Source organism: Crinia signifera, chromosome 4 (genome assembly GCF_055691185.1).
Source record: "Crinia signifera chromosome 4, ASM5569118v1, whole genome shotgun sequence".
Lineage (NCBI taxonomy): Eukaryota > Metazoa > Chordata > Amphibia > Anura > Myobatrachidae > Crinia > Crinia signifera.
Window position 1 is genome coordinate 56912437 of NC_139220.1, and position 10099 is coordinate 56922535.

General features: G+C 43.3%; 12 non-coding genes and 4 pseudogenes across 12 annotated transcripts; all 16 read left to right on the forward strand.

The window, feature by feature from the left end:
- Window positions 1-41: 41 nt before the first annotated feature.
- Window positions 42-160, forward strand: LOC146077014 (5S ribosomal RNA). Its single transcript, XR_014474395.1, has one exon. It is a non-coding gene; the product is annotated as a 5S ribosomal RNA (ribosomal RNA).
- Window positions 161-501: 341 nt separating this feature from the next.
- On the forward strand, window positions 502-620 carry LOC146076835 (5S ribosomal RNA). The gene has a single exon (XR_014474229.1). It is a non-coding gene; the product is annotated as a 5S ribosomal RNA (ribosomal RNA).
- Window positions 621-960: 340 nt separating this feature from the next.
- LOC146077186 (5S ribosomal RNA) lies at window positions 961-1079 on the forward strand (annotated as a pseudogene).
- A 344-nt stretch (window positions 1080-1423) lies between these two features.
- LOC146077201 (5S ribosomal RNA) lies at window positions 1424-1542 on the forward strand (annotated as a pseudogene).
- Window positions 1543-1884: 342 nt separating this feature from the next.
- On the forward strand, window positions 1885-2003 carry LOC146076698 (5S ribosomal RNA). Its single transcript, XR_014474097.1, has one exon. It is a non-coding gene; the product is annotated as a 5S ribosomal RNA (ribosomal RNA).
- Window positions 2004-2346: 343 nt separating this feature from the next.
- On the forward strand, window positions 2347-2465 carry LOC146076983 (5S ribosomal RNA). Its single transcript, XR_014474366.1, has one exon. It is a non-coding gene; the product is annotated as a 5S ribosomal RNA (ribosomal RNA).
- Window positions 2466-2806: 341 nt separating this feature from the next.
- LOC146077061 (5S ribosomal RNA) lies at window positions 2807-2925 on the forward strand. The gene has a single exon (XR_014474439.1). It is a non-coding gene; the product is annotated as a 5S ribosomal RNA (ribosomal RNA).
- A 343-nt stretch (window positions 2926-3268) lies between these two features.
- LOC146077009 (5S ribosomal RNA) lies at window positions 3269-3387 on the forward strand. Its single transcript, XR_014474390.1, has one exon. It is a non-coding gene; the product is annotated as a 5S ribosomal RNA (ribosomal RNA).
- A 340-nt stretch (window positions 3388-3727) lies between these two features.
- On the forward strand, window positions 3728-3846 carry LOC146077057 (5S ribosomal RNA). Its single transcript, XR_014474435.1, has one exon. It is a non-coding gene; the product is annotated as a 5S ribosomal RNA (ribosomal RNA).
- A 340-nt stretch (window positions 3847-4186) lies between these two features.
- On the forward strand, window positions 4187-4305 carry LOC146077039 (5S ribosomal RNA). Its single transcript, XR_014474419.1, has one exon. It is a non-coding gene; the product is annotated as a 5S ribosomal RNA (ribosomal RNA).
- A 341-nt stretch (window positions 4306-4646) lies between these two features.
- On the forward strand, window positions 4647-4765 carry LOC146077170 (5S ribosomal RNA; annotated as a pseudogene).
- A 1318-nt stretch (window positions 4766-6083) lies between these two features.
- Window positions 6084-6202, forward strand: LOC146076895 (5S ribosomal RNA). Its single transcript, XR_014474282.1, has one exon. It is a non-coding gene; the product is annotated as a 5S ribosomal RNA (ribosomal RNA).
- A 344-nt stretch (window positions 6203-6546) lies between these two features.
- Window positions 6547-6665, forward strand: LOC146076904 (5S ribosomal RNA). Its single transcript, XR_014474290.1, has one exon. It is a non-coding gene; the product is annotated as a 5S ribosomal RNA (ribosomal RNA).
- Window positions 6666-7005: 340 nt separating this feature from the next.
- On the forward strand, window positions 7006-7124 carry LOC146076687 (5S ribosomal RNA). The gene has a single exon (XR_014474086.1). It is a non-coding gene; the product is annotated as a 5S ribosomal RNA (ribosomal RNA).
- Window positions 7125-7466: 342 nt separating this feature from the next.
- On the forward strand, window positions 7467-7575 carry LOC146076128 (5S ribosomal RNA; annotated as a pseudogene).
- A 301-nt stretch (window positions 7576-7876) lies between these two features.
- On the forward strand, window positions 7877-7995 carry LOC146076923 (5S ribosomal RNA). The gene has a single exon (XR_014474308.1). It is a non-coding gene; the product is annotated as a 5S ribosomal RNA (ribosomal RNA).
- Window positions 7996-10099: the final 2104 nt, after the last annotated feature.

The following is a 10099-nucleotide window of genomic DNA, read 5'->3' on the forward strand; positions in this document are numbered from 1 at the left end:
TAGATAGAAGTAGAAGTGGGCAAACAATGTGATTGATTTTCACCTACAACCATACCACACTGGATAAGCCCAATCTCGTCAGATCTTGGCAGCTAAGCAGTGTTGGGCCTGGTTAGTACTTGGGTGGGAGACCACATGGGAACACCAGGTGCTGTATGTTTTTTTTACATTACTGGCAAATGCTTTTATTTCCCCAGCTATTTAAATTGAAATTTTTTTTGGGGATTACTACTAGAGCAAATTGAAAGAGGTCAAACAGACTCTATAGTCCTCATCTAATTCTTTACTACACTGTTTAGGCCCAATTCCAACTGTTTGTGGCAGCTAAACAGTGTTGTGTCTGGTCAGTAGTTTTTTGACCATCGGCTAATACTAGGTCCTGTAGGTCTTTTTACATTACCAACACATGATTTTTTCTCTACAACAATACAGTTTGGAAACGTATCCATTAGATTACTTGTAGATAGACGTAGAAGAGGGCAAACAATGTGATTGATTTTCACCTACAGCCATACCAGACTGGATAAGCCCAATCTCGTCAGATCTTGGCAGTTAAGCAGTGTTGGGCCTGGTTAGTACTTGGGTGGGAGACCACATGGGAACACCAGGTGCTGTAGGTTTTTTGACATTACTGGCAAATGCTTTTATTTCCCTAGCTATTCAAATTGAAAACTTCTTTAGGGATTACTACTAGAGAGAATTGTTAGAGGTCAAACAGACTCTATAGCCCTCATCTAATTCTTTACTACACTGTTTAGGCCCAATTCCAACTGTTTGTGGCAGCTAAACAGTGTTGTGTCTGGTCAGTATTTTTTTGACCATCTGCTAATACTAGGTCCTGTAGGTCTTTTTAAATTACCAGCACATAATTTTTTCTCTACAACAATGCAGTTTGGAAAGGTATTCATTAGATTACTTGTAGATAGAAGTAGAAAAGGGCAAACAATGTTATCAGTTTTTACCTACAGCCATACAACACTAGATAAGCCCAATCTCGTCTGATCTTGGAAGCTAAGCAGTGTTGGGCCTGGTTAGTACTTGGGTGGGAGACCACATGGGAACACAAGGTGCTGTAGGTTTTTTGACATTACTGGCAAATGCTTTTATTTCCCCAGCTATTCAAATTGAAAACTTTTTTAGGGATTACTACTAGAGAGAATTGGAAGAGGTCAAACATACTCTATAGCCCTCATCTAATTCTTTACTACACTGTTTAGGCCCAATTCCAACTGTTTGTGGCAGCTTTACAGTGTTGTTCCTGGTCAGTAGTTTTTTTTTTGACCACCTGCTAATACTAGGTCCTGTAGGTCTTTTTACATTACCAACACATGATTTTTTCTCTACAACAATACAGTTTGGAAACGTATCCATTAGATTACTTGTATATAGAAGTAGAAGAGGGCAAACAATGTGATTGATTTTCACCTACAGCCATACCACACTGGATAAGCCCGATCTCGTCTGATCTTGGAAGCTTATCAGTGTTGGGCCTGGTTAGTACTTGGGTGGGAGACCACATGGGAACATCAGGTTCTGTAGGTTTTTTGACATTACTGGCAAATGCTTTTATTTCCCCAGCTATTTAAATTGAAAACTTTTTGGGGGATTACTACTAGAGCAAATTGAAAGAGGTCAAACAGACTCTATAGCCCTAATCTAATTCTTTACTACACTGTTTAGGCCCAATTCCAACTGTTTGTGGCAGCTTTACAGTGTTGTGTCTGGTCAGTAGTTTTTTTTGACCACCTGCTAATACTAGGTCCTTTAAGTCTTTTTACATTACCAACACATGATTTTTTATCTACAACAATACAGTTTGGAAACGTATCCATTAGATTACTTGTAGATAGAAGTAGAAGTGGGCAAACAATGTGATTGATTTTCACCTACAGCCATACCACACTGGATAAGCCCAATCTCGTCAGATCTTGGCAGCTAAGCAGTGTTGGGCCTGGTTAGTACTTGGGTGGGAGACCACATGGGAACACCAGGTGCTGTATGTTTTTTTACATTACTGGCAAATGCTTTTATTTCCCCAGCTATTTAAATTGAAATTTTTTTTGGGGATTGCTACTAGAGAGAATTGGAAGAGGTCAAACATACTCTATAGCCCTCATCTAATTCTTTACTACACTGTTTAGGGCCAATTCCAACTGTTTGTGGCAGCTAAACAGTGTTGTGCCTGGTCAGTAGTTTTTTTTTTACCACCAGCTAATACTAGGTCCTGTAGGTCTTTTTACATTACCAACACATTATTTTTTCTCTACAACAATACAGTTTGGAAACGTATCCATTAGATTACTTGTAGATAGAAGTAGAAGAGGGCAAGCAATGTGATTGAATTTCACCTACAGCCATACCACACTGGATAAGCCCAATCTCCTCAGATCTTGGCAGCTAAGCAGTGTTGGGCCTGGTTAGTACTTGGGTGGGAGACCACATGGGAACACCAGGTGCTGTAAGTTTTTTGACATTACTGGCAAATGCTTTTATTTCCCCAGCTATTCAAATTGAAAACTTTTTTTTGGGATTACTACTAGAGCGAATTGAAAGAGGTCAAACCGACTCTATAGTCCTCATCTAATTCTTTACTACACTGTTTAGGCCCAATTCCAACTGTTTGTGGCAGCTAAACAGTGTTGTGTCTGGTCAGTAGTTTTTTGACCATCTGCTAATACTAGGTCCTGTAGGTCTTTTTAAATTACCAGCACATGATTTTTTCTCTACAACAATACAGTTTGGAAACGTATTCATTAGATTACTTGTAGATAGAACTAGAAAAGGGCAAACAATGTTGACTGTTTTTACCTACAGCCATACCACACTGGATAAGCCCAATCTCGTCTGATCTTGGAAACTAAGCAGTGTTGGGCCTGGTTAGTACTTGGGTAGGAGACCACATGGGAACACCATGTGCTGTAGGTTTTTTGACATTACTGGCAAATGCTTTTATTTCCCCAGCTATTCAAATTGAAAACTTTTTTAGGGATTACTACTAGAGAGAATTGGAAGAGGTCAAACATTCTCTATAGTCCTCATCTAATTCTTTACTACACTGTATAGGCCCAATTACAACTGTTTGTGGCAGCTTTACGGTGTTGTTCCTGGTCATTAGTTTTTTTTTTACCACCTGCTAATACTAGGTCCTGTAAGTCTTTTTACGTTACCAACACATGGTTTTTTCTCTACAACAATACAGTTTGGAAACGTATCAATTAGATTACTTGTAGATAGAAGTAGAAGAGGGCAAACAATGTGATTGATTTTCACCTACAGCCATACCACACTGGATAAGCCAAATCTCGTCAGATCTTGGCAGCTAAGCAGTGTTGGGCCTGGTTAGTACTTGGGTGGGAGACCACATGGGAACACCAGGCGCTGTAGGTTTTTTGACATTGCTGGCAAATGCTTTTATTTCCCCAGCTATTTAAATTGAAAACTTTTTTGGGGATTACTACTAGAGAGAATTGAAAGAAGTCAAACAGACTCTATAGCCCTCATCTAATTCTTTACTACACTTTTTAGGCCCAATTCCAACTGTTTGTGGCAGCTAAACAGTGTAGTGTCTGGTCAGTAGTTTTTTGACCATCTGCTAATACTAGGTCCTGTAGGTCTTTTTACATTACCAACACATGATTTTTTCTCTACAACAATACAGTTTGGAAACGTATCCATTAGAATACTTGTAGATAGAAGAAGAAGAGGGCAAACAATGTGATTGATTTTCACCTACAGCAATACCACACTGGATAAGCCCAATCTCGTCTGATCTTGGAAGCTAAGCAGTGTTGGGCCTGGTTAGTACTTGGGTGGGAGACCACATAGGAACACCAGGTGGTGTAGGTTTTTTGACATTACTGGCAAATTCTTTTATTTCCCCAGCTATTCAAATTGAAAACTTTTTTAGGGATTACTACTAGAGAGAATTGTAAGAGGTCAAACATACTCTATAGCCCTCATCTAATTCTTCACTACACTGTTTAGGCCCAATTCCAACTGTTTGTGGCAGCTTTACAGTGTTGTGCCTGGTCAGTATTTTTTTGACCACCTGCTAATACTAGGTCCTGTAGGTCTTTTTACATTACCAACACATGATTTTTTCTCTACAACAATACAGTTTGGAAACGTATCCATTAGAATACTTGTAGATAGAAGAAGAAGAGGGCAAACAATGTGATTGATTTTCACCTACAGCCATACCACACTGGATAAGCCCAATCTCATCAGATCTTGGCAGCTAAGCAGTGTTGGGCCTGGTTAGTACTTGGGTGGGAGACCACATGGGAACACCAGGTGCTGTAGGTTTTTTGACATTACTGGCACATGCTTTTATTTCCCCAGCTATTCAAATTGAAAACTTTTTTTGGGATTACTACTAGAGAAAATTGAAAGAGGTCAAACAGACTCTATAGCCCTCATCTAATTCTTTACTACACTGTTTAGGCCCAATTCCAACTGTTTGTGGCAGCTAAACAGTGTTGTGTCTGGTCAGTAGTTTTTTGACCATCTGCTAAAACTAGGTCCTGTAGGTCTTTTTAAATTACCAGCACATGATTTTTTTCTCTACAACAATGCAGTTTGGAAACGTATTCATTAGATTACTTGTAGATAGAAGTAGAATAGGGCAAACAATGTTATTGGATTTCACCTACAGCCATACCACACTGGATAAGCACAATCTCATCTGATCTTGGTAGCTAAACAGTGTTGGGCCTGGTTAGTACTTGGGTGGGAGACCACATGGAAACACCAGGTGCTGTACGTTTTTTGACATTACTGGCAAATGCTTTTATTTCCCCAGCTATTCAAATTGAAAACTTTGGTACTCTTTACTTAGAAGGGCGCCCATCTCGGGCATCTCGGGGATTGAATGCACTAAAAAATCGGGTGCGATCAACCGACGAGATGCCCGAGATTTCCCATAGGGAACAATGTTAAATGTCTCAATTGACCCGATTTTCCTGTTCAATGCCTCAATTGACCCAATTTTTCCATAGGAAACAATGTTAAATGGGCCACAGAGGCCAAATAGGCCCCCTGAAGTGAATAATGACCACCCGAATTGTTAACGCCACCCCACGATCAACGTCAACCCGAAGCGTGGCGAGCGCAGCGAGCCCGCGTGGGGCGGCGGTACGCGTCCTACGACCTTTTCATACCCCCACTATCCACGTCGGCGTGGAGTTGAGAATAGAAAGTGTGGCGAGCGCAGCGAGCCACCGAGCCCGAAGCGTGGCGAGCGCAGCGAGCCCCGCGAGGGGACGCGGATACCTTCACAGGTATCCGCGTCCCCTCGCGGGCTTCACAGCTGTCCGCGTACCCTCGCGGGGCTCGCTGCGCTCGCCACGCTTCGGGCTCGGTGGCTCGCTGCGCTCGCCACACTTTCTATTCTCAACTCCACGCCGACGTGGATAGTGGGGGTATGAAAAGGTCGTAGGACGCGTACCGCCGCCCCTCGCGGGCTCGCTGCGCTCGCCACGCATCGGGTTGACGTTGATCGTTGGGTGGCGTTAACAATTCGGGTGGCCATTATACACTTCAGGGTGCCTATTTGGCCTCTGTGGCCCATTTAACATTGTTTCCTATGGAAAAATCGGGTCAATTGAGGCATTGAACAGGAAAATTGGGTCAATTGAGACATTTAACATTGTTCCCTATGGGAAATCTCGGGCATCTCGTCGGTTGATCGCACCCGATTTTTTAGTGCATTCAATCCCCGAGATGCCCGAGATTTTTTACTAACGATCCCCACGATCAAAATCGTGGGCGCCCTTCTAAGTAAAGAGTACCAAAACTTTTTTAGGGATTACTACTAGAGAGAATTGAAGAGGTCAAACATACTCTATACCCATCATCTAATTCTTTACTACACTGTTTAGGCCCAATTCCCACTGTTTGTGGCAGCTTTATAGTGTTGTGCCTGGTCAGTAGTTGTTTTTGACCACCTGCTAATACTAGGTCCTGTAGGTCTTATAACATTACCAACACATGATTTTTTCTCTACAACAATACAGTTTGGAAACGTATCCATTAGATTACTTGTAGAGAGAAGAAGAAGAGGGCAAACAATGTGATTGATTTTCACCTACAGCCATACCACACTGGATAAGCCCAATCTCGTCTGATCTTGGCAGCTAAGCAGTGTTGGGTCTGGTTAGTACTTGGGTGGGAGACCACATGGGAACACCAGGTGCTGTAGGTTTTTTGACATTACTGGCAAATGCTTTTATTTCCCCAGCTATTCAAATTAAAAACTTTTTTGGGGATTACTACTAGAGAGAATTGGAAGAGGTCAAACAGACTCTATAGCCCTCATCTAATTCTTTACTACACTGTTTAGGCCCAATTCCAACTGTTTGTGGCAGCTAAACATTGTTGTGCCTGGTCAATAGTTTTTTTTTTTACCACCAGCTAATACTAGGTCCTGTAGGTCTTTTTACTTTACCAACACATGATTTTTTCTCTACAACAATACAGTTTGGAAACGTATCCATTAGATTTCTTGTAGATAGAAGTAGAAGAGGGCAAACAATGTGATTGAATTTCACCTACAGCCATACTACACTGGATAACCCCAATCTCGTCAGATCTTGGCAGCTAAGCAGTGTTGGGCCTGGTTAGTACTTGGGTGGGAGACCACATGGGAACACCAGGTGCTGTAGGTTTTTTGACATTACTGGCAAATGCTTTTATTTCCCCAGCTATTCAAATAGAATTTTTTTTTGGGGATTACTACTAGAGCGAATTGAAAGAGGTCAAACAGACTCTATAGTCCTCATCTAATTCTTTACTACACAGTTTAGGCCCAATTCCAACTGTTTGTGGCAGCTAAACAGTGTTGTGTCTGGTCAGTAGTTTTTTGACCATCTGCTAATACTAGGTCCTGTAGGTCTTTTTAAATTACCAGCACATAATTTTTTCTCTACAACAATGCAGTTTGGAAATGTATTTATTAGATTACTTGTAGATAGAAGTAGAAAAGGGCAAACAATGTTATCAATATTCACCTACAGTCATACCACACTGGATAAGCCCAATCTCGTCTGATCTTGGAAGCTAAGCAGTGGTGGGCCTGGTTAGTACTTGGGTGGGAGACCACATGGGAACCCCAGGTGCTGTAGGTTTTTTGACATTACTAGCAAATGCTTTTATTTCCCCAGCTATTCAAATTGAAAACTATTTTAGGGATTACTACTAGAGAGAATTAGAAGAGGTCAAACATACTCTATAGCCCTCATCTAATTCTTTAGTACACTGTTTAGGTCCAATTCCAACTGTTTGTGGCAGCTTTACAGTGTTGTGCCTGGTCAGTAGTTTTTTTTGACCACCTGCTAATACTAGGTCCTGTAGGTCTTTTTACATTACCAATACATGATTTTTTCTCTACAACAATACAGTTTGGAAACTTATCCATTAGATTACTTGTAGATAGAAGTAGAAGAGGGCAAACAATGTGATTGAATTTCACCTACAGCCATACTACACTGGATAACTCAGATCTTGGCAGCTAAGCAGTGTTGGGCCTGGTTAGTACTTGGGTGGGAGACCACATGGGAACACCAGGTGCTGTAGGTTTTTTGACATTACTGGCAAATGCTTTTATTTCCCCAGCTATTCAAATAGAATTTTTTTGGGGGGATTACTACTAGAGCGAATTGAAAGAGGTCAAACAGACTCTATAGTCCTCATCTAATTCTTTACTACACTGTTTAGGCCCAATTCCAACTGTTTGTGGCAGCTAAACAGTGTTGTGTCTGGTCAGTAGTTTTTTGACCATCTGCTAATACTAGGTCCTGTAGGTCTTTTTAAATTACCAGCACATAATTTTTTCTCTACAACAATGCAGTTTGGAAATGTATTTATTAGATCAATTTTCACCTACAGCCATACCACACTGGATAAGCCCAATCTCGTCTGATCTTGGAAGCTAAGCAGTGTTGGGCCTGGTTAGTACTTGGGTGGGAGACCACATGGGAACACCAGGTGCTGTAGGTTTTTTGACATTACTGGCAAATGCTTTTATTTCCCCAGCTATTCAAATTAAAAACTTTTTTTGGGATTACTACTAGAGAGAATTGGAAGAGGTCAAACATACTCTATAGCCCTCATCTAATTCTTTACTACACTGTTTAGGCCCAATTCCAACTGTTTGTGGCAGCTAAACATTGTTGTGCCTGGTCAGTAGTTTTTTTTTTTTACCACCAGCTAATACTAGGTCCTGTAGGTCTTTTTACTTTACCAACACATGATTTTTTCTCTACAACAATTCAGTTTGGAAACATATCCATTAGATTTCTTGTAGATAGAAGTAGAAGAGGGCAAACAATGTGATTGAATTTCGCCTACAGCCATACCACACTGGATAAGCCCAATCTCGTCAGATCTTGGCAGTGTTGGGCCTGGTGCATAGCTCCCCAGAGGGTCCCCCAGACCCCCCTGAACCCAAGCGCCCACAGCGCGAACAAGCGCTTAGCCCTCCTGCAGGTTGCGGCCTGCGAATCGCGGAAGCCGGGGCCTCAATTTAGCACCAGACGCCGGGGGACGGAGACGTGGAGACGTGGAGCGGACGTGGCGCGCGGTGGACAGACGGCGCCCGCGGACCCACCCAATCTTCCCACAAGCCCCCGACTAGCACCCAGGGCTGGTCGGGCTAAGATCTGAGGCAGAAGAGAGAGGGGGACAAGGAGCCACGGCTGCCGTCAAGAACACAGAGGTGACCTCGCCGCCTGACAGAGTGGAGGGGTGAGGAGGCCTGGCCACTTTATTCAGCAGGGGGGCACAGCGTTTCCTAAGGGACTCCCCTGAAGTGGCTGCAACCCCTATACTGTGCACGACCTCGCAAGTGCACTTCCCCCCTCCTGTACGCCTGTATTTCCCCTGTATTTCCCCTTCCCTCCCCCCTCCCTCCAGTGTCTCTCTGGTACCTGGAGCTGCCCACACCCGGTATAGATACTGACACTTGCCATTTCTCCCTGGGGACCTGGCTCTAGCAGAACTTGCAATACAAGGAGTACTCACGCAAACCCACCATCTCTGATCATTGCTTTCACAAACCTTGCCCTGTAATATTGCATCCACTGCTTTAGTATATCTGCAACCAACACAGGCAATAGGCTCTATCTTGTGGCCGATCAGTAAAATTACATCTTTATACTCACCAACAGCCTATAGAACAGTTTCTATAACTTTTTGACCAGAAGCCTCAGACCTGGTTCACCTGCTAAATTGCAAGAGCCCAGTAACATAAAATTAGAAGAGGCCGGTGGAGATTGGGGGACTTAAATTCTGAGGAAACCCCGAAACACGGAGCACTTGGTAGCGTGGTGGAAGCCTCCCCTCCTCAAGGTTACTCTCCTAACCTAACAAATTCCCCTGCAGTGTGACGGAGAAAAGCACACACAAGGCTCAGATAACCTCCCACTCCGTTACAACGGACCTCTAACCGCACTAATGAGACTTTAATCATTTCACGGCCAAGTCATGACCCCCTAATCACCCGCCCACGATGGGGTGGTGTTGACACTGCCTCCCACCCCCTTTTCGGCCTACTTCTGAACCAACAATGACAAGCTACTAATCCTTTCTGAACGCCAACATCTAGGGATCCTAGTACATCATCCACATATGGGGAAAACGAGACGGAGTTCCCAGACGCCGGTGCCTAAAAGCCAAGGTGAAAATCAACAAAAAACAAATATCTTCAGATACCTTACCCCAGTCTCAGATCTGCACGCAGAGGAATCATTACCACCCTCGGAGACCTGTCGATCACCAAGAGATCCGCTCCAAATGGAGGCCTCTCCAGACCCTAAGCCCCCCCAAAGTTCTGAAGTAACCCTGTCAGAGGTCTTGTCTTATCTCCGTACCTTACCCACCAAAGCAGACCTCCCGTCTAAAAAGGACTTTATTGATCTGGAACAATCCCTACGAGAATCAATAAAGCAGGAAGTATCGGCTATCCAAGCAGACCTTGCTCAGACCTCGCACAGAGTGGCGACTCTGGAAGACCGCACGGACTCGCTTGAGACTTTCCAAGATAAACTACGGGAGGTCACAGCGGTACATGCCCAAGAGCTGCTTCAACGTCGGATAGACGATA